General features: G+C 39.2%; 5 non-coding genes and 1 pseudogene across 5 annotated transcripts; all 6 read right to left on the reverse strand.

Annotated features, from left to right (window-relative positions):
• Positions 1 to 1,681: 1,681 nt before the first annotated feature.
• LOC135323182 (ribosomal biogenesis factor-like) lies at positions 1,682 to 2,617 on the reverse strand (annotated as a pseudogene).
• Positions 2,618 to 4,081: 1,464 nt separating this feature from the next.
• LOC116158023 (U1 spliceosomal RNA) lies at positions 4,082 to 4,245 on the reverse strand. Its single transcript, XR_004142253.2, has one exon. It is a non-coding gene; the product is annotated as a U1 spliceosomal RNA (small nuclear RNA).
• Positions 4,246 to 6,248: 2,003 nt separating this feature from the next.
• Positions 6,249 to 6,412, reverse strand: LOC116158018 (U1 spliceosomal RNA). The gene has a single exon (XR_004142248.1). It is a non-coding gene; the product is annotated as a U1 spliceosomal RNA (small nuclear RNA).
• A 1,029-nt stretch (positions 6,413 to 7,441) lies between these two features.
• On the reverse strand, positions 7,442 to 7,605 carry LOC116158025 (U1 spliceosomal RNA). The gene has a single exon (XR_004142255.1). It is a non-coding gene; the product is annotated as a U1 spliceosomal RNA (small nuclear RNA).
• Positions 7,606 to 14,230: 6,625 nt separating this feature from the next.
• On the reverse strand, positions 14,231 to 14,394 carry LOC116158007 (U1 spliceosomal RNA). Its single transcript, XR_004142237.1, has one exon. It is a non-coding gene; the product is annotated as a U1 spliceosomal RNA (small nuclear RNA).
• A 1,025-nt stretch (positions 14,395 to 15,419) lies between these two features.
• On the reverse strand, positions 15,420 to 15,583 carry LOC116157996 (U1 spliceosomal RNA). The gene has a single exon (XR_004142226.1). It is a non-coding gene; the product is annotated as a U1 spliceosomal RNA (small nuclear RNA).
• Positions 15,584 to 22,161: the final 6,578 nt, after the last annotated feature.

Consider the following 22,161-nt stretch of genomic DNA (forward strand, 5'->3'; position numbering starts at 1 on the left):
TTTCCAAAATTAAAATTAACCACAATGCCACTACAAAATCACCACTGTTAACACTTTAATATTATGTATGATAACTCCAATTCTTTACGCATATATATTCTTAATAGAATTATACTTCACATGATCTTTTGTAACACTTTACATTCATTTTGTTATATATTGCCATAGATAACTTATATGATCAATATTCTATTGCTTCCAGTTTATTATTTTCTATTTAACTGCAGTGAACAGCCTTGTAGGTATATCTTTGTGAATTAATGATTTCTTAGGGTAACTTCTAGTAGTTTTCTGTTATTTTAATATTTTAGTCATCTTAAGAAATGCCTCAGATTATTTGAGGGAGGAGAGGTGACATATGGTATTTTTAAACTTTAAAAGTTACTTTTCCCTGATTCCTTTCATTTTTCAAAGTCCAGATCTCTCTAATTTCAGGGTTCACAGTTAATTATAAAAAGAACTTCAAGTTTGTTATGAATGAGAGGAAAACCTAAACTGCATAACAATGCATGCAAAAAAAAGCACATAAACGAAATATGTACTATGATTAAAACTATTTCTAAAAATGCAAAGTTTAAGACACTTAAAGGAAATACATCAAAATGCAAGGTAACATAATTATGTTAGTGTCAATACCGAAATATTTACTAATGTATTATCCCCTACATATTCTGTGACATGATTGAAATAATACTTGTAATATTTTTAAAAATTTAACACTAATTATGTACATTTAGTGCCACATAAGGTCATACATTTTGAGCTAGAAATTTCATTTACTAACCTACAGCAAGTAATTCTACAGGAAGACAATGCCCTATGCACAAGGGTGTTCATCACAGAATTACCAAAAAAAAAAAAAAAAAAAAAATCACCCAAAACCCGTAGAATCAAAGCAACAGAGAAATGGAGTATTAAGCAAACATAATAGTAATATAACAATTAACAACATGAAAAACATTTTCATCATATAAAGTTAAGAGGAAAAAAGGGTATGAAATGATATGTATACCATGAGTGCAATTTTGTGAAAAAGTGTATCCTTAAGGAAAATTACTGGAAGCAAATGCATTGAAATGATATCAGTGTTACTGGTTGTGAGATACAGGTTACAGACTTTCAAGAATTTGTTAATGAAAGTAATAATTGTTTCTGAAAGTCTAATAACTTTTTAGACTGTTTTTTTCTTCATGAAAAGGAGACCAAACCCTGGTGGAGCCATCACAAGAAGTATCTGGCACAATATTTAGTTTTGAACACAGGCTTTAGAATCAGACAGACTTATGTTCAAATTATGATTTTATCATATTTTAGATATCTGTGCTTGTTCCTCTAGGAACAATGATAATTATCAGCAATAATCAGTCAATATATATTCATATACATACATATATATATTCATACACATAGAATAAAACAACTCAGTGACCAACTAACTCACAAAGACCCCTGTTGGCCGAAATAAAATCACACAATGTAAGAGTGGTGGGTTAAGTTTTATTTGAGGCAAAATGAGGACTATAGCCTAGGAGACAGCATCCCAGAAAGTTCTGAGAAACTGTTCCAAAGAGGCAGGGGAAACTCAGTATTATATATGATTTCAGTAAAAGGGGGACATGCAGTCAAGCACACTTATAGGCAGAGGCTCGCTGCTAGTCACAAGGAGCAGATGTCACAGTTAATGATTTTATGCTTTTCTAGATAAAAAGAGACGCAAGAATTGGAGGTCATAAAATCTTCTCCTGAAAATATCTAACTATCTAGAGGCCTGTTCAGCCAGTTTCTCCAGAGCACTGAGTACCTCATTCCTTTTTTTTTTTTAATTGTATAAAACATTTAATTTATTGGTCTATTTGGGGAATTTACTGCATCACTGGTGTATTACAGCTGAGCCATTAATCTTGTAGCTTCATCAACATTAACTGGTTTGTCTTCATGACATTGCTCAGGAATCAGCTGTTTCTGCAGAGGTTCAAGGGAAAGGCCTTTTGAGAAATGTGCAAGTTCCTTTTGTATACCTATAAAGGCTTTATTCACTGTTCACTTTTTCATCATTCACAATTTTTACCTTCTTAAGATTAGTGGTAACTGGTTTTGCTTTTTTTTTTTTTAACTTTAAAGCTTTTTTGGCTGGTTATGTGGAATACATTCCTGGACTTCTGCCCTCTTTGTTCTTGGCCATTGTCTCGGATATCCTTGTGCGGCTGCTCACGCTCCAGGTGATGCCATTTGCACGCTCAGATTACCTCATTCCTGATCTCCATCCTGAACTCCTTCCATGGAGTGTTGGAGGTCAGCGGTTGCAGCAGCTCGTGATTTAATCCAAGCAAAGTTAGAGGGCAAGTGCCAACATGATCCAATCCTTGTAGAGGCAGGTGGCAAGTGCCAGTTTTTAGTTAGCACCCCAAATAAGCCAAGGCAGAGAGGCCTAGCCCTTCCCTAAATACAGTAAGTATCGTAACAGTTCCCACATACCTGGATAGGGGCGGCACTGGCACACCCACCTCTCTCTGAGATTATGGACCCTGCCAACTAAGACGTCCTGTCCCAACAGACATGCCCCTCAGTCTGTGAGTCTCACCTTATCTATGAACTTCCACCCATACCTTAGCCTCATGGGGGGGGGGGGGTCAAGGAAAGGTTGATGTTGAAAAATACAATGAAGGCGGCAGTAACTTTTAAAAGCTGACTTTTGTTATATAAGTTCATAGAGTAGGTGTGACTGTCAAGAAGTCCATAGCGCTGATAGAACTAAATCTAAATGTCTGTTACCAGGAAAGCACGAGGAACTCTACAGACACTACACAAACACCCTGGGTTGCAGGGAGCCAAACTCATTCACCTCTGACAAGCACCGGCTGGCCCTGGCTCTGCATTTCCCATCCTCAGGGCTCTGCAGTATAAACCAATCTCTCTACTTAGACATTTGCTAGATACTCTCATCCACAAAGTGTGATCCAGCCCATCTCATCTCAGTTATACAATATGATTTCATTATTGAACTACCCTCCTAATTTCATTCCAGAAGATTTGCTGTTTTCATGGTATCCACGAATGCCAGGCTGGCCAGAGCTCTGAATCCTCTAAGGACTATTTGTGTCCCCCATAGACATGATTTCACAGATATTCATAGGCTTTTTTTTTTTTTTTTACTACTATGCTGAGGGAACTCTTACTTATGACCACGTTGCCTACTCCAGTGCTTTTACCATTCACAAAGTATCCTTGAGTTTCTTTGAGTGCTGCTAATGATGAAACAAAAACAACAAAAACTGGTTCTCAAGTCGCTACTCATATGTATGTAGTAATGTACAGTCACTTAAACTTTTAAGGTGCCAGCAACTAGCCTAGGCACTGGAGATACTAAGAGTAACAATGCAGAGATAGATTCTGCCTGCAATAAATAAGATCACAATCTGTAGGGGAAACAGATCTGCCAGAACTATAAGAGTAATGACCACTAATAAAAGGGTTAAGGATCACATTATGACTTTGAAAGATCCTATATGCTTTTGCCTTTGTGGACCCTCCTTTATGAAAAACATAAAAAGATGACATTATTATATGTAACATTTTCTTCTACCTAAAAATTCATCTTTTTTTCTTCTGACTTTAAAAAAATTTCCTTATGCATAATGCCTACAGAACCTAATGTTTTAAGTGCATCCAGGGTTCAGCGGGAAACCGGGCAGCTTCACAAGACAAGAGCATGCATTTTCAAAGTTGATGAGAGAAAGCAGGCCATTCCAGGAAGAGAGAACATGTTAACGGAAATAACTCAGTAAAGGCCCCCTGAAAAATTACAAAATAAAAGAAAGTGAATGAGTAATTAAAAGTGCCTCAGTAACCACACAGAAAAGAATAAAAAGAAACAGCTGCAGGCAACCAGAGTAATACCACGCCTATCACACACTCGGGAAACAACATCACTCAAAAATGTGACTAGCGAATACAAATACAGTAACGCACCTTTGACTACACGACTAAGCACTGAGCTCCCTTAATTAAACCTTCAACCACGGTAGTGAAACAAACGTTAAACCTCCCCTTCTGCTATTAGAACGCAAAAAAAAAAAGATACCAGGGGAGAGCGCGAACGCAGTCCCCCACTACCACAAATTATGCAGTCGAGTTTCCCACATTTGGGGAAATCGCAGGGGTCAGCACATCCGGAGTGCAATGGATAAGCCTCGCCCTGGGAAAACCACCTTCGTGATCATGGTATCTCCCCTGCCAGGTAAGTATGAGCTCACAACGCTGCCTCCAACCTCACCTTCACATTCCAAACACTTCAAACATACGGTCATGCACTGCACGCACGCTCCAGACCGTCACTTACGAAAAAAACACTTCTACAAACTGTAAAAGACGGACAATCTATTTTTTTGTAGATCTGGACACTGCAGAAAATAACTAATGTCTGCACAACGTGAACAAGACCAGCAGACACTGCGTTCATTTACATACTCCGAGTATCTTTTAGTGACGTCATTCTGTAGCGCCCGACTAACACATCTCCGGCCTTTGTTGATGCGGTAGGCTGAATACTCACCCACCAAAATGTCCGCGTCCTAATCCCCAGAACCTGTGAATGTTACCTCACTCTAGCAAAACAGACTGCACATCATTCAGGTTTTGAGATGGGAGGATTGGGGGACAGTATGGAAGGCCCTGGGGGAAAGGCCCGAAATATCCACGTGCACCTACTGTAATCACAGGGCCCTTATGAGACAGGAAGGGGGCAGGGCACAGCCATTCAACGAATGCTACAGCAATTAATATCAAAATGGTGAAAGATTCAACCCCTAAAAGGCCTTGAGGCTCAAGATGATGAGAGATTTAACTTCTAGCAGATTTTGAGCTTCATTATACACTCACTGTAATACAGTAACATGGTGAATAACATGCCCACAGGCACCATGGCAGTCCCAAGGCTAGCCACAAAAGGTCAAAGAGTGGGAAATGGCCAACTTCCTGGGAATCCCAGCCCCTTCCCCAGGCTACTTAGACTGGTCCTTCCACTTATTAGCATATGAAGCCACCAAGCCCATAAAAACCAGCAATACAGCATCTTGCGGCAGCCTCTCTTCCTCTTCGGAGACAGCCCACATTCTGTCTATGGAATGTGTACCTACTTTTAATCTGAGCACTCAACCCCTACACCTCGTGGCCTTTCTCCTGCCTTTCAATGTATCACTCTGAATAAACCTGAGAAGGAAAAGACACGCTCAGCTAATAAGCTAACTCATGAATCTAAGTGTAACAAGGGTCAGTTTGCTGATTTCCTGCTCATGGTTTTGTTTTGTTTTGTTTTGTTTTATTTGCTAGTCAGCTGGATTTTCAAAGAGACACATCTGGCCTTGAAATGTTGGTTTGCTCCCTCCCCGCCTCTACTTTTGTGATAATGATGCTGCTAAAGCTGTTTTGTGCCTATTGGCCTAATACCCCAAGCTTGTAAATTAACCCTATAAAACCTCATGCACACGTCTTGGAGGTGCTCAGAGCTTCGGAGCAGAAGCCCCTCTGAGCCTGCTGGCTTAATACATCTGAGTACTCCAAACCTCCCAGTGGTGCTTGTTTCTTGGCTGGCCTGTCATTTCTGTAACAAACCTATCTTCACTCAATTGTGGCTCGCTCTTGAATTCCTTCCTGCGCAAAGCCAAGGACTGACACTTGGCGGGGCATGTCCCAGGGGCTCACCCGAAGCCTGGGACACGGCCCTCCTCACGCCCCACATCTGTTTTCCTGCATCACTTATAAGGAGGCAGGAAGGCCCGAGACTTTTTTTTTTTTTTCATGTTATTTTTTGGGAAGGGGGAGATACTTAAGTGTTTTCTTTATTTTAATGGAAGCAGGACATTGTGCATGCTAAGCACGTGCTCTACCACTGAGCTATCCCCTCCCCCAAGCCCGAGTTTAGGTGTGAGGACAAATGTCAGTCAGCAAGCAAAAAATACTAAACTCTTGGCTTTACAAAGTGAACAAACACAAACAACAGACAAGACAGAAAAAGCCAAAAAACGTACTCTCTTTCAATGCTCAGAACAGTAAAAGAAACTTAAAACAATAAACGCTTACAATAGGCTCCCTACAAGAATAACCAACAGCTTTTGGAAACGCTATTCTCACTGCTCAGAGTGGAAACCCACAGTTCTAAGACCCAAGTGAATCAAACAGTTATAACTCACAAACTAGAACAAAGACACAAGACTCACAAAGAACATAATCTATTATTAACCCAACTACATCAGGGGAGAGCGCGAACGCAGTCCCCCACTACCACAAATTATGCAGTCGAGTTTCCCACATTTGGGGAAATCGCAGGGGTCAGCACATCCGGAGTGCAATGGATAAGCCTCGCCCTGGGAAAACCACCTTCGTGATCATGGTATCTCCCCTGCCAGGTAAGTATGAGCTCACCACGCTGCCTCCAACCTCACCCTCACATTCCAAACACTTCAAACATACGGTCATGCACTGCACGCACGCTCCAGACCGTCACTTACGAAAAAAACACTTCTACAAACTGTAAAAGACGGACAATCTATTTTTTTGTAGATCTGGACACTGCAGAAAATAACTAGTATCTGCACAATGTGAACAAGACCAGCAGACACTGCGGTCATTTACATGCTCCAAATATCTTTTAGTGACGTCATTACACAGCGCCCGACAAACACATCTCAGGCTTTTGTTGATGTGGTAGGCTGAATACTCACCCACGAAAAATGTCTGCGTCCTAATCCCCGGAACCTGTGAATGTTACCTCACTGTAGCAAGACTACGTGATTAAGGCTTTGAGATGGAGGTGGGTAAAGGCCCGAAACATCCAGGTGCACCTACTGTGATCACAGGGCCCTTATAGGAGGAGGCAGGCAGGCCTGAGACGTTTATCCATTTCATATTTCTTCGTGCTGTATTTTGGGGAAAAGGGAGATACTTAGCTTTTTATTTATTTTAATGGAGATAGTGGGGATTGAACCCAGGATCTTGTGCATGCTAAGCACAAGCTCTACCACTGACCTATCCCTTCTGGACCCAAGAGGTTTAGGTCTAAGGGACAGGAGAGAAGTCAGCAAACAGGAAATGCTACACTGTTGGCTTTGAAAATGAACGAACAGATTACAGAAAACGTTTTTGTACAGACAGCCTTCAGAAAGCAGAAGGGGTCAAAAAAACATACCCTCTCTCCAATATCTAGAGCAATGAAATAAATTTAAGTCACTACTGCTTACAGTAACTCGACCTTTAGAGAATAAAAGAAAAATAACCAACCTTCCGAGAGAAAACACGATTTGCTTAATATAAAAAAAAAACAGAAAAAGAAACCTAAAGTTAAAACCTAAGACAAAGTGCATATCATAAACAAACTCTAAGACACAAACCCGAGAACAGAAACAAACACAAAAGCTCTTAATCTTTCAGTCAAATACACATATACCAGGGGAAAGCGCGAACGCAGTCCCCCACTACCACAAATTATGCAGTCGAGTTTCCCACATTTGAGGAAATCGCAAGGGTCAGCACATCCTGAGTGCAACGGATAAGCCTCGCCCTGGAAAAACCACCTTCGTGATCGTGATATCTCCCCTGCCAGGTAAGTATGAGTTAAGGGGTGGCCCCGACACTGCCCGCTGCTGTGCACACCACTGTAAGGTTTCGGTCACTGCTGAAATGATTCCAAGTAGCCTTTATCTAAGAAGCCCAAGAAAACAGATTTTCATACTATGTCTTAGTATTGGTAATAGATAATCCAGCACGGCTTTCCAGGCAAGACGGTTCCAAAAGGCGCCCAAAACGCGCTTTCATCTACATACTCCACCTCCCGGCAATACGTCACGTGCAACCGGCAGGTCCCAGACGGCAGCAGCGCTCCCGGGGGTTGACGGCTGCGCCCCCTCCCGGCTGCTGGGGAAGACTTCTTCCTCCTCCCACTCGCTCCGACCTAAGTGGCGTGATCAGGCTACTTTCCTGACACAAATCCACCCCTCCCCCAATGTTGGCGTAGCCGAAGGTCTCCCTTTCACCATGTGTGAAGTCCCCCGAGCAAACGGACGCAGAAGACCTTTTGTCGGGAGCCAGCTTCAGCCGGCATCCTTGCCTGGATACCAACGCTCTAAACCAGCCCCGCACCGTTCCCTCCTGTTCCACAAAGGGGGAGGAGCAGGGCGTCAAGCCGAGAAAGTCGTGACTACCTGCTAGAAGGGTAAAGAGTGAAGGGTTTGGACTCCAAGATCTGGACTCCAATTTAGTGTCACACTGCACAGTTCGCGATAAGCTTCTAGCCCTCTGAATCTGTTCCTCGGTTTTACAGAATGAGGAGGGAGATCCAGTCAGATCCCTTACCTAGGTTTTGTCTCCCGCCCCTGCCCGTGCTGTTAACCCCGCCACCTCACACCTTGACCCCGCGCTTCTGAGCATGGACAGATGTCCTTAGGGAATACACAGCGTCCATTCCTACGTTTCCCCTCTGGAGTTTTTCTTCTGGTCTCTGTGACTTTCTCTTTTTTTGCTAAGTGATACATGTGAAAAATCTGTTTTGTTGCTGTCATATTCTCCCACCATTTTATGTGTTTTGAACCAGCGTAAGTCTCTCTCAGCCTCCAGTCTACTTCTTGCCAGAGAGGAAAATCTGACCACTCAGTTCACTTGATTCTTCAGATTCTAGATGCCATTTGACTCACTAGCCCCTTAACCACCTCATCTTCCTCCCTTTATGCTGCAGCATAGCACACGTCCTCCATCAGGGGATAGATCCAACAGTCACCTCCTTTACGCCCATTTTCCCCAGCACTGCTGGAGGAAGTTGTGATCCTCCAACTACAAATTCATGCAAACTGTAACCACATCTTAGCTGCTTTCTGGCATTCCTTTTATATTATATTTACATCTTTTAAATGCCCTCTGCTCTGCTATTTCAAACCTCCACATAAACCAGTAGTTCTTGACTCTGCCATCACACTCAAGGGGTAGTTTTGAAAATGCATGGGGATATTTTTGTTTCCTTGTGTAGCCACACCAAGCAGTTACATATTAAAATATTTTATGATAACATTTAATTTTTATTTCTTCTTTATTTTACAGTTAGGACATTTATGTCACTTGTGCGGGAAGTATATATATACATAGCTTTTATTTTCTATGAACATCTTGAATATTCATATTTTCTATGAACATACTACAAGTAGTAAAGGGAACATTACTATTTGTTATAAAAGGGGACTCCAGGGTGATAAAAATGTTATAACATTTATTGTGGTGATGACTGCAAAACTGTGAGTATACTAAAAACCATTGAATTTTACACTTTAAGTGGGTGGATTGAATGCTACATGAAAAGGAAGGAAGGGAAGGAAGGAGAAGAGGGAGAGAAAAAGAAAGAAAATGAGGAAGGAAGGAAGGATGGATGGAAGGAAGGAAGGAATACAGCCTTTGGAAAAGCAAATTATCAGGGAAAGCATGATTGCAGTTCCTTTCCATATTCCAGCAGAGTTAAACATCTATTCCCAACAGTACAAGCTGATTGCACCACGACTCAGAGAAAAGGTCTTTATATACTGCAGCCTCTCTAATTTGTGTGGGTGTGAAGTTTTTTTTAAATGCCACAGACCAACACCTGTCTCTATCTCTGAAGCCTGAATTCACTTTTTTATTACTGCTTATGCATGGAGCTAAGAGGATTGATTATAAACAACATGAAAAGCAGCCACTGGAACTACTAAGACAGCAGTATAACCCTGGTAAGATCACTTGGGAGTTGTACCAGAGGTTGGCCTGGTTCCTGTCAGTCAATTTTAGGACACAGTAACACCTGTGCTTGACCTTGAGTGCAGTCTAGACTGTGCCTATGTTACTGCCTGGATTCTTCTCTGCCTGGCATTCAGGGTTACTTCCCCCACTACACTGTAGGCCTTTCGAGCAGGGCTTTTCTTGTTTGCTTCTTTTAAAATAGTTGAAATAGCACAATATATAATTACTGCATGTATTACTTTACCCATTAGCTTCATTCTCTCTCATTAAAAACTTACAGGAAGCAAAATTTAAAATTTCTTCATGATAGTCATCTTATGATTGGATCGTAATTCATATAATCATTCCCTTTACTGCTGGACATTTAAGTTGGTTCAAATTTTCACTACTGCAAATAATTCTGGGTTTTGGGTAGAGATGGTATATTGAATACCTATAAATTTCACTCCCTCCCAAAACCCCACAATAACTGCAGAAAAGCAGTTTTTAAAAGGCAACAACTTTCAAGGAGAGAACAGAAGGAACAGCAGTAACATGTTTTTGACAGTTATAAATGATAAATGACACAACAAGACCTGGGATGGCCAAATCTTAAGCCAGTTCTGGGGAAAACTGAAAACTAACCCGAATGACATTGCAGAATACTCAAACTCCAGATTTAACAGTCCCAGAACTTCTAGAACCAGGTGAAATGGGAAAATACTAAAGAACCAAGTTTATGGAAAGCTGTTCCAGAAGAGATGTCCACACCCCTCTTTCCCCATGCTGCTGGATAACTACCCTACCCTGGCACTATCTAAAGTGGTGAGAAAGGCACAGCTGAGGCTCTATGGAGAAGCCTCAAAGCTCAGGTGAAAGTTTAAACATCTACCGGAAAGAGGATGTATATATGCATTCCAATGGCTGAATGCTGAGACCTCCTCCCTCTCAGCCTCCATTTGGTTTCCAGGACATTGGCAACCAGGTCCTTAACCTTTGAGGATACTGAACATTTCCTCTGAGGAATGTGAACACCCTAGAAAAAAGTTCCAAAGATGTTAACAAGGACTTTCTCTACAAAGATGTAGGCAGATCAGTCTACAGGCAAGCAGAAAGACCATCCACCTCACCTTGGCCCCCAGAGCTTCCAACTAGCTCCCTAGTTGTTAACATAAGGAGACGATTATAACAGCAGCTAAACCAACCAACCAAAACAAGACAATATGGAGGAGACAGTCTATGCAAAAGAAAGAAAACTAAAAAAGGAAATGAAAACTATCATTAAAATCCTCAGAGAGAGGGGGAGGGTATAGCTCAGTAGTAGAGCACATACTTAGCACGCATGAGGTCCTGGGTTCAAATCCCAGTACCTCTACTGAAAAATAAAATAAATAAATAAATAAACCTAATTATCCCCCCAAATCCTCAGAGAGATAATAGAAGAACTTGCATCTGAAAAACAAGTACAAGAAGCTATACAAACCAGAAACTAAAAACAAAAAAAAAAGTTTTTAAAGATGATGACAGAAATAAAAAACTGAATACATGAGCTGAGCAACAAAGATGAATTGATGGAGAACAGATTTTTTTTTCCTATAAGATGATTGTAGGAGTTCTAACATCCAAATATGGAGAGTTCTAGAAGAATTAAAAGCCAAGAGAAAAAAAAAAAAACCAAGGGAAGGAAATCACTAATGAAATAATTCAAGAGAACTTCCCAACATGGAAGGCTTCCTGGTTGAAAGGGCCCTCATCAAGTGCCCCATACAGCGAATGGCTTTAAGATACACTGAGGCACATCATTAGGAAATTACAGAGAAATAAAAATAAAGAGATGACTCGTTAACTTTTCTGAAAATGAGACGATCAGTCACATATGTCACATAAACAGGATCAGGAATCAGAAAGCCTTCTCAATAGCTTCTAGAGTCTAGAAGTCAAAAAAGTGACACCTTTGAAATCATGAAGGAAAATTTAACTCCAAACTAGAATTTCATACCCATTTAAAACACGCAGTAGGCTGAAAGAGCACTGGATTTAGGTAGAAGAAAAATGGAACTAGACATATCTCTAGAAAAAAAAAACACATTTAAACTAGTAAGACCACTTAATATGATTGACCTTATGGAAAAGAAGAGGCTATTGGAAGGTGTGGGAAGAATCAGGAATGGGTAGAAGTAACCGAGTGAAAAAAAGATAAACTGAAGCAGAGGGGGAAAAAACTAACCAGAGGAAAAACTAAATTAAAGGAAAAAAATGACACTCAGTGACAATGCTCTGCTGTGAATAATGTTTCCCTAAGAGTAATATGAACACCAAATATTGATTTAACCAAGTGATTTAACCAAATGTTTTTTAAACTATACTAGGAAAAAGAGAAAAGACATGGTGGTACAAGAGAGCTAAATCCTCATTTATCACTATCAAAAATAAACCCTGTTTTGACACAACATTGTAAAATGATTACAAATCAATAAAAAATGTTAAAAAAAATAAAATATATTGAAAATAAACAAATAAATAAACCCTGTCAAAAATGGATGCACCAGAAGATAACATTATGCACAATGGTTTAGAAACATGGAGATTCATAAATGTCAGAAGAATCAAATTTTAGTTGTTTTTAGAGTGGAAAGTGCCTCCCTCTGAAATGGGACCTGAAGAATGAGAAGAGGTGGGCAAAGAACTCAGTTTGTAAGTCTAAAAGGACTACTTGACTTTTTAAATGAGGCATATGTATTATTTTTGATAGAAATTTTAAAAGCATGTTGCAAAATACCTGTACTTTGTGTCTCTCATTGTTCAGTTTTAAGCAAAGTCCCCAAAATAATACTCAGGTGACTAAAGAAAAATTTTAATTGACGTACAGTCGGTTTACAATGTGTTAATTTCTGGTGTATAGCATGGCAATTAAGTTATATATATTCCTTTTTATATTCTTCTTAATTACAAGATGTTGAATATAGCTCCCTGTGCTATACAGTGGACTTTGCTGTTTAAATATTTTATATATAGTTAGTATCTGAAAATCCCAAATTCCCAACTTATCCCTCCACGCTCCAGTGGAATTCCTCCTTGGTAACAAGAAGTTTGTTTTCTATGTCTGTGAGTCTATCTCCATCTTGTAAATAAGTTCATTTGTGTCCCCCACTTTTTTTTTTTTTGATTCCACATATAATTGGTATCTCATGGTATTTTTCTTTCTCTCTCTGGCTTACATCACTTAGAATGACAATCTCCAGGTCCATCCATATTGCTGCAAATGGCATTATTTTATTCTTTTCTATGGCGGAGTAGTATTCTATTGTAGAAATACACGACAACGATGGACTTTTAGGTTGTTTCCATGTCTTGGCCATTGTAAATAGTGCTGCTATAAACACCAGGGTGCAAGTGCCTTTTTAATTAAGGTTCCCTCTGGATATGTGCCCAGAAGCAAGATTGTGGAATCATATGGTAAATTTATTTGCAGTCTTTTGAGGAATCTCTATACTGTTTTTCATAATGGCTGCACCAAACTACATTCCCACCAACAGTGTATGAGGGTTCCTTTTTCTCCATACCCTCCCCAGCATTTATCGTTTGTAGACTTTTTGAATGACAGCCATTCTGACAGGTATGAGGTGATACCTCATGGCAGCTTTGATTTGCACTTCTCTGGTAACTAGCAATATTGAGCATTTTTTTCATGTGCCTATTGGCCATCTGTATATCTTCATTGGAGAACTGCATGTTTAGGTCTTGTGCCCATTTTTGGATTGGGTTGGGTTTTTTTGTCTGTTTGTTTGTTTTTTGTTGTTTTTTTTAAGTTGTATGAGCTGTTTATACACTCTGGAAATTACGTCCTTAGTCTCACCTTTTGCAAATAGTTTCCCCCATCCTGTAGTTTGTCTTTTTATTTTGCTTATGGTTTCCTTTGCTGTGCAGAAAAGGTGTAAGTTTAATTAGGTCCCACTTGTTTATTTTTGCTTTGCCTGGATAGACTGCCCTAGGAAAATGTTGCTAAGAGAGAATAATATCCTGATTATTTCAACACCCTGAAGAATCCAGATTTCAAGGTGACCCAAAAGACCAACCAACCTATGACAAATAAAGCTTAGTCCTTTCTTAACCACACATAAAATGAGGAGGAAAAAAAAAAAATTAACATCATTCTTTTCACTGCCAAAAACCAGACAGGACTCCTTACTGGGGAAGCATAGTTTTAAAACCTTTTCGCTCTGTCAAAAAGCATAAAACATACCCTCACCTGAAACCTAACTGTACGTTATACATAAAACCACATGCAGACATTAGTTCCCAACTACTATAAACTTAGATCTACCAAACCTAAATTCTCATTACACGTATTAACAAGCAAACAAACGATAACCTCACGTTTAAGTGCAAACAACCCACAAACTCACACCCATTCTTTAACACTACACTTTTTCTCTTACAAATATCTACAAAACACTGAAAACAACAACACATACTTTCTTTTAAAAACACGAAAAAAAATCAGGGGAGAGCGCGAACGCAGTCCCCCACTACCACAAATTATGCAGTCGAGTTTCCCACATTTGGGGAAATCGCAGGGGTCAGCACATCCGGAGTGCAATGGATAAGCCTCGCCCTGGGAAAACCACCTTCGTGATCATGGTATCTCCCCTGCCAGGTAAGTATGAGCTCACCACGCTGCCTCCAACCTCACCCTCACATTCCAAACACTTCAAACATACGGTCATGCACTGCACGCACGCTCCAGACCGTCACTTACGAAAGAAACACTTCTACAAACTGTAAAAGACGGACAATCAGATTTTTGCAGAGCTGGACACTGCAGAAAATAACTAATGTCTGCACAACGTGAACAAGACCAGCAGACACTGCGGTCATTTACATACCCCATGTATCTTTTAGAGACGTCATTCTATAACGCCCGACTAACACATCTCCGGCCTTTGTTGATGCGGTAGGCTGAATACTCACCCACCAAAATGTCCGCGTCCTAACCTCCGAAACCTGTTAATATGTTACCTCACTCTAGCAAAACAGACTGTACGTCATTCAGGTTTTGCAATTGGGGAGACGGGGGCGGGCGGTGTGGAAGGCCGCGGGGGAAAGGCCCGAAATATCCACGTGCGCCTACTGTAATCACAGGGCCCTTATAGGAGGAAGAAGGAATGCCCGCTACGTACATCCACTTTTCTTTCCCCATGTTATTTTTGGGTTGGAAGGGGGAGACGCTTATGTATTTTATTGTATTGGCGGCAGGACCTCTTGCATGCATGCTAAGCACGCGCTCTACCGCTGAGCTATCCCCCGCCCCCAGCCTGAGAGATTTAGGTGTTAAGAGGACAGAAGTCTGCTGACTGAAAATGCACGAACAGATCACAAACAACATATAGACGTAACCTTTAGAAACCAAAAAAGGCCAGAAACGCATCCTCTATCCCAGTAGTCAGAAAGTAGTGAAAGAAGTTTATCGTTTATACCTCAGATTGTTCACTACGGCAACAAAAAGATCCTTGGAAAACAAAAGAAATAAAACCAAACCCCTTAAAATAGAAACAAAAGTCTCCGCAAAAAATTCACGGTTCCTACTTTTAAAGACGAGAACCAATTAAAAAAAAAACACCAATATACATAATCTACAACAATAGAAAACCAAAACGACAAACTTCCTCTTCTCTTAGAACAAAAACTATCAGGGGAAAGCGCGAACGCAGTCCCCCACTACCACAAATTATGCAGTCGAGTTTCCCACATTTGGGGAAATCGCAGGGGTCAGCACATCCGGAGTGCAATGGGTGAGCCTCGCCCTGGGAAAACCACCTTCGTGATCATGGTATCTCCCCTGCCAGGTAAGTATGAGTCGCTGGCTTCGCCTGGCACCTCACCCACAGATTCAAATCACTCTTTAGATAGGATTACTTTTTTCAAGTATTTTTATAGACCCCTCCCCGCTTCTAGAGTAGTCTCCAAACTATATTTAGCACGCAGCAATATTTTATGTATCTAGATATTGCCAAAATCTTAGGAAATATATGCCTAGTGTAAGCATAACTGTCAGTCACTGGGCTTATCTACATATTCCGCACCCCTTTTGCTGATGTCATTTTGTCCCTCCTGGTATAGTGAGTGGAATAAAACTTAAAAGCAAAGACGCTCTACGGATGTAAAGATGAACAACAAATTAGTTCCTCCTTCAAGGGCTGGAGCTAATGACGTCGCTGTGATTCTAGCAGTTCAGCAAGCCGCTATCCACGTAACTGAAAGCACGTCTTAAAAGATGACATTGGGAAAACTACATTTGAAAATCCAGTCTATGTAGTGCTAAAAATAGGGTGTCAGTTCAAAGCTTCAAGCACAAATACAAAATACGCTTTCAGATATGAGGCAAATGATCACCCTTACTTGCAAGATCAGTTGCACAAACACTAATTCTAACTTTGAACGGAGTTAGAGAAAAGCTCACAGAGTCCCCTCCTACAACACAGCCATTTGGATAAATCGTAAGGGTCTGTTCAGTGGGAATGTGATGATGACCCTCACCTATGGAAACTACTTTTGTGATCAGTGTCTCCCCTCCTAAGCCAAGAGTAAATTGTGTTTCCACTTACCCTTAAACCCTCCTGAGCTCAACACTACAAATATGGGGTCATATGTTTGCTTTTTCACGGATGTCTCTGAAATCCAGAACAAGACTACTGGAGAATCCATTCTACAGGAAACTCCTGAGCCCTCCTGGACTCGTATTAGACTCTTTAAAAAGAGCAAATCCCATCGCAGGCAGTAATTTACTGCCTTAATAATTTACATATTTCATGTCTACATAATCAATATTATCAGTCTTCTCAATCCTCTCTTTCCTGCCTCACTGTAAATTAGCATCAGTTTTCAAGTTTAACTGTTCTTCAGCTGTCTCTCCATGAACACACTAGAATCCCAACCCCACCCTATTTCCAAAGTCTTTTTATCTTACAAAAGGACTCTTCTGATTTTCTCTCCTCCACGAAAATAAAATACCCAGAGTTTTAGGTCTCTAAAGCAGGAAGAAATAATGCTATTTGTAAAAATCTTATTAAAGATTAGCAATAAGTGACAAAACAGAGAGGTGTGTGAGACAGATAAAAAAATATTGAGGTGGAAGGGGGAGGTCATGATGTGAACTACAACTATTCCTGGAGGCTGACCTTTTGACAGTCTACCAGTTTGATTTTTATAGACTCTCTCCCCCAAAGAAAGAAGTATTATGTAATATATATATATGCTTATATACATACATGTATACATAAATATATATGTGTATGTAATCTAGAAACAAAATATCTACATTTTGTTTTGTGAAATAAAAGTTAGATAACTTGAAAAAGTTGGGAACCACACATGTAAAGGAAAAAAGTGGTATCCATGAACTAGGCTACTGTTATCACCAAACAACTCTTAAATTCAAAATGCCATTTTCAGAACATTTGTGACTAGCAGTATGTATGTATGTATGTATGTATGTATGTATGTATGTATTTATCTTAAAAGTATACTTGATTTTACAATATTGTATTAGTTTCAGGTGTTTAGCAAAATGATTCAGTTATATATATATTTCAGGTTATTTTTCATTATAGGTTTTCTAAGATATTGAATATAGTTCTGTGTTATTTGGTAAATTCTTGTTGCTTATCTATTTATGTATAGCAGTTTGTATCAGTTAATCCCATACTCCTAATTTATCTCTCTCCCTGCCTCCATTTCCCCTTTGGTAACCATAAGTTTATTTTCTATGTCTGTGAGTCTGTTTCTGTTTTGTATATAAGTTCATTTGTATTAATTTTTAGATTCCATATAGAAATGATATCATATAATACTTGTCTTTCTCTTTCTTCACATAGTATGATATCCTCTAAGTCCATCCATGTTGCTGCAAATAGTAACATTTCATGCTTTTTTATGGCTGAGTAATATCCCATTATATATATTTATATATATATAAAAAAACCACATCTTCTTTAACCAATCCAATCATCTGTTGCTGGGCACTTGGGCTGTTTCCATGTCTTGGCTACTATAAATAGTGCGAGCAGTGCTTTCTTAAACAAATAACACAGAGCCCTTCACAAGGCTAGTTTCAATATTTCACAAGAACTTCACTGCTGTGGACCTAGTTATCAAAATATTTGTCCAAGACAGTCTGCCTTAGGGCAAAAGGTGACTGCCCTTCGCACTTCTGCAGCTCAAGCAGGTTAAGAAAATCATTAATGCTGTAATTCTCACAGAAGCCCCACCGATCTTACTATCCTTTGAGGTGAGCCACAACATTTCTTGGATTAGAAGAATATAAGGAGATATATATATTTGTTTAAAACTAACATAAGTTAGCATAGAAGAAATAGAGAAGCTTCTTAGTTCATTTTGCAAAGGTTGTAAAGCTCCATTGCCAAAACCAAAGGAGACATAATCATGTCACAGATTACTCTCACTCACGAAAAAATGCAAAACTCTTAACTAAGCCTATAAAATCTTTATGAACTGAATCTAGTTGGATAGTGAAAGAATATACACAATAAATATGTCTTATATCAGGAATATAGGACCTAACTACATAAAAGTATATGATAAAGGTGGCATTTCATATAGGGGGGAGAAAAGATTGATTACCTCATAAAGAGTGCTTAGAAAATTGGCTCACCACTGGAAAGAAGGAAAAAAGATGCTTTCTTCCTCCTACTTTACATTAAAAAAAATCAGATTAAAAAATTCAAATTAAATCATAAACTGCAAGTAGAAAAAACAGATGATTATGCTTATAATTTTCTTTTTTTAACAGAGGTACTGGTGATTGAACCCAGGACCTCGCGTATGCTAAGCACACACTTTACCACTGAGCTATATCCCGACTCCCCCATGCTTATAATTTTGGAAGAAAAGAAAGACTTTCTAAGCATGTTACTGAAGTAAGAGTTAAACACAAACTTTGCATATACATGACCTCAATAAAATAGAAAACCTCATAAAGTTTAAATACACATGACAAAGTGGGAAGGTATCTGCAATATACAGATTAGGCAAATAGCCTGTATGATAGAATAGGCGCACGTGAGAGAGTTGGCAGCATATGGATTTTGGGTTTTCATGTCAGACAAAACTGAGCAGAATGGTTGGCCTATGGTAAGTGCAATAAAGATTAGTTATTGTTTCTGATAATAAAAACATTGACCTATTACAAATACATATTTCAAATTAAAAGTAGCCTAGTTAAAAAGTGGGAAAGGATAAACACCCATGTTCACAGTAGCATTACTCACAGTAGACCAAAGGTAAGAGCTACTCAAGTGCCTATTCACAGAAGAATGGGTAAACAAAATGTGTTATATACATACAATGGAATATTATTCAACCTTTAAAAGTAAGGAAATTCTGATACATGCTATAACATGAATGAACCTTGAAGACATTACACTAAGTGAAATAAACCAGTCATAAAAAGAAAAATACTGTATGATTCCATTTGTACAAAGTATCAAGAATCGTCAAACTCATGCAAAGTAGAATGGCTCGTCAGTGGCTGGGGGCAGGGGAAATGGTGAGTTGTTGTTTAATGGGTATAGAGTTCTAGGTTTGCAAGATAAAAAAGTCCTGGACATCGATTGTACAACATTGTGAATATAATTAACAATACTGAACCTTACACTTAGAGATGGTTAAGATGGTAAATTTTTTGTTATGTGTATTTTGCCACTATTAAGAATTAAAAATGGGAAAAAGAGATAAATGAGATAGTTACAATGATAAAATATACTTGGCCAATAAAATTATATGAAAAGACTTTTAAACTTTCTTAGTCATAAAAGATAATAACCATTTAAAGTCAATTATGCCTCAAAAAAAAAGAAAAAAAATAACCATTTAAAGACTGCTAAGGGCCAGTGCTAGGGTGGAGGCAGGAAAATCAGCCCTCATCCACTATTAGTAGGAGTGTAAGTGGTGCAAACATTTGGCATTAAGATTCAAAATGAAAATGTACATGCTTTTTGACCAAGGAATTCTACTACCAGAAATGTATGGAGAGAGGGGGGGCATACAGGGAAACATTCGAATAAGCCAGCTTCAGAGCACATCCTACCTCATCACAGCAGAAAACTAGAAATAATTCAACTGTCCAATTACAGGCCACTGATTAGAAAGATGGACCTAAGGACAGAATAGTATGCAAACATTAAACTTAATTTTTAAGTAATTTTTAATCATAAAGAGAGAGCTTTTGACAAAATATTAAGTGAAAAATAAGATATATACATTTCTTCACAATTTGATCACAACTATGATAACAAATATATACATTATATGAATTTGTAGGAAGATTAAAAATAAATGAAAATGTTAACATTATTATTTCTGAGTGAAACTGAGTCCCCCTAAAAACGAGTTCTTCTGCTGAGTTTATGATCAACCTCTCTATCCAAAACTTTATTACCTTTCTTGTCCTGCACCTGTTCCCCCTCAAGACTGAGGAGTATCAAAGAAAAGGGGGGACTGTAACTGAGCAAGACCCTATGGGGCCTTTATAGGACTGATCCCCCCACCCCCCCACCATGTCCTTCACCTGCCTCTTGTTTATAGAAAAACTTTAGCCTCCTAGGCCTTCCCAGAGTTCCAAAGAACAAATTTAATCAGAAAAGAGAAAATACAGAAACAAAAGAAAACAGTCAAGCAAGACAAAATAATAACAGTTTAGCCATTAAACAAAGTCAAGGACCTTTATTTAGTTTCTCAAGGGCTATGGATAATATTCTGAGTCATATCCTTGAGCTTTTTGCAGATTCTGAAACCCCTACCAGGTGGAAGAAGTTAACTACATGCTAACCAGGAGCACACAGACCCCAGACAGGTTGGAACCAGAAGAATGGCAGTGTTTTTGCTCCCTATTACCTCCCCATCTACCAATCAGAAGAACGTCCATGAGCTGATCAAGCACCCCACAACCCTCTCTCTCACCCTGTCTTTAAGCCATCGGGGAGTTTGGGTCTTTTGAGCATTACCTGCCCACAGTCCTTGCTTGGCCTTGTAATAAATGCTGTACTTTCCTTCACCACAACCCAGTGTCAGTAGACTGGCTTTACTGTGCACTGTGAGCAGACCCAAGTTTCATTTGGTAACATGGGTTGAAGAAAACATGGAAGCAACCTAAATTTTCATCGACAGATGAATAGATAAAGTGTGGTATATACATACAATGGAGTATTACTCAGCCATGAAAAGAATGAAATAATGCCATTTGCAGCAACATGGATGGATCTAGAGATTATCATACAAAGTGAAGTAAATCAGATGAAGACAAATATCGTATTATATCACTTACATATGGAATCTAAAAAAATGATATAAATGAACTTATTTACTAAACAGAAATAGAGTCACAGACATAAAAAAACAAATTTATGGTTACCAAAGGAGAAAGGGGAGGGTGATAAATAAGGAATTTGGGGTTAATGGATACACATTACTATATATAAAATATATACAAAGACCTCCTGTATAGCACAGGGAATTATATTTAATATCTTGTAATAACCTAGAATGGAAAAGAATCTGAAAAAGAATATATAGATATAGGTATAACTGAATCACTTTGCTATATACCCGAAACACTGTAAATCAACTACAATTTAAAAAATAAAACCGAAAAGGTCTATGAATTAGTTTTACATTCCTTACATTTCTGGTATTTTATTTGTTTTCTACAAGTAGATACTTTCTACAAGAATATACTTTCCACCATATTTAAGAGTACAAAACAGAAAAAAAATAGGGAGAGAGGGGCCAGTCAATCATCTAACCATACATTCTTCTAACATATACTGAGCACCTCCTATAAACCATACACTGGGCTGGGGCCCTAGGAAAACAGCAATGAGTAAAATCCACCTGGTCCCTGTTCTACTGAGTCTTTCATTCTACTGGGGGACTCATGTGTTAAATAAATGATCACACAAAGACATTTGGTGCTATGAGAGCCTTAAGGTGGGAGATTTGACCTAGTCTTGAGGGGGGTTGTTAAAGGGACAGGTTCAGGGTCAGAGAAGGGGGTCAATGAATACTGAGATATGAGATAAATAGTTAATTAAGTGAAGCAGAGAGGCCATGTGCAAAGGCTTTGTTGTATGATGAGGTCTGGCACACACAGGAATTAAGGTCAGGGTGGCTGGCGTATAAAGAGCAAAGAGGAGAGACGGAAAGGTTGCAGCTAAAGAAGTAAACAGGAGCCAGAACATGCAAGGCTTCTTGTAAGTCTCCTTAAGAAATCTGGTCTTTATCCTAAGATCAAAATAGGGGGTTATGTGAACTGAAATACACTCTAGAAAGAACCCCCAGCCTGTAGCATGGGAGAACAGTCTAGAGGGGAGGGGAAGACAAGATTCAGAGAGACCAGCTAAAAGGTCCTCGCAGTAC

The sequence above is a fragment of the Camelus dromedarius genome, chromosome 16 (assembly GCF_036321535.1).
Source record: "Camelus dromedarius isolate mCamDro1 chromosome 16, mCamDro1.pat, whole genome shotgun sequence".
Taxonomy (NCBI): domain Eukaryota; kingdom Metazoa; phylum Chordata; class Mammalia; order Artiodactyla; family Camelidae; genus Camelus; species Camelus dromedarius.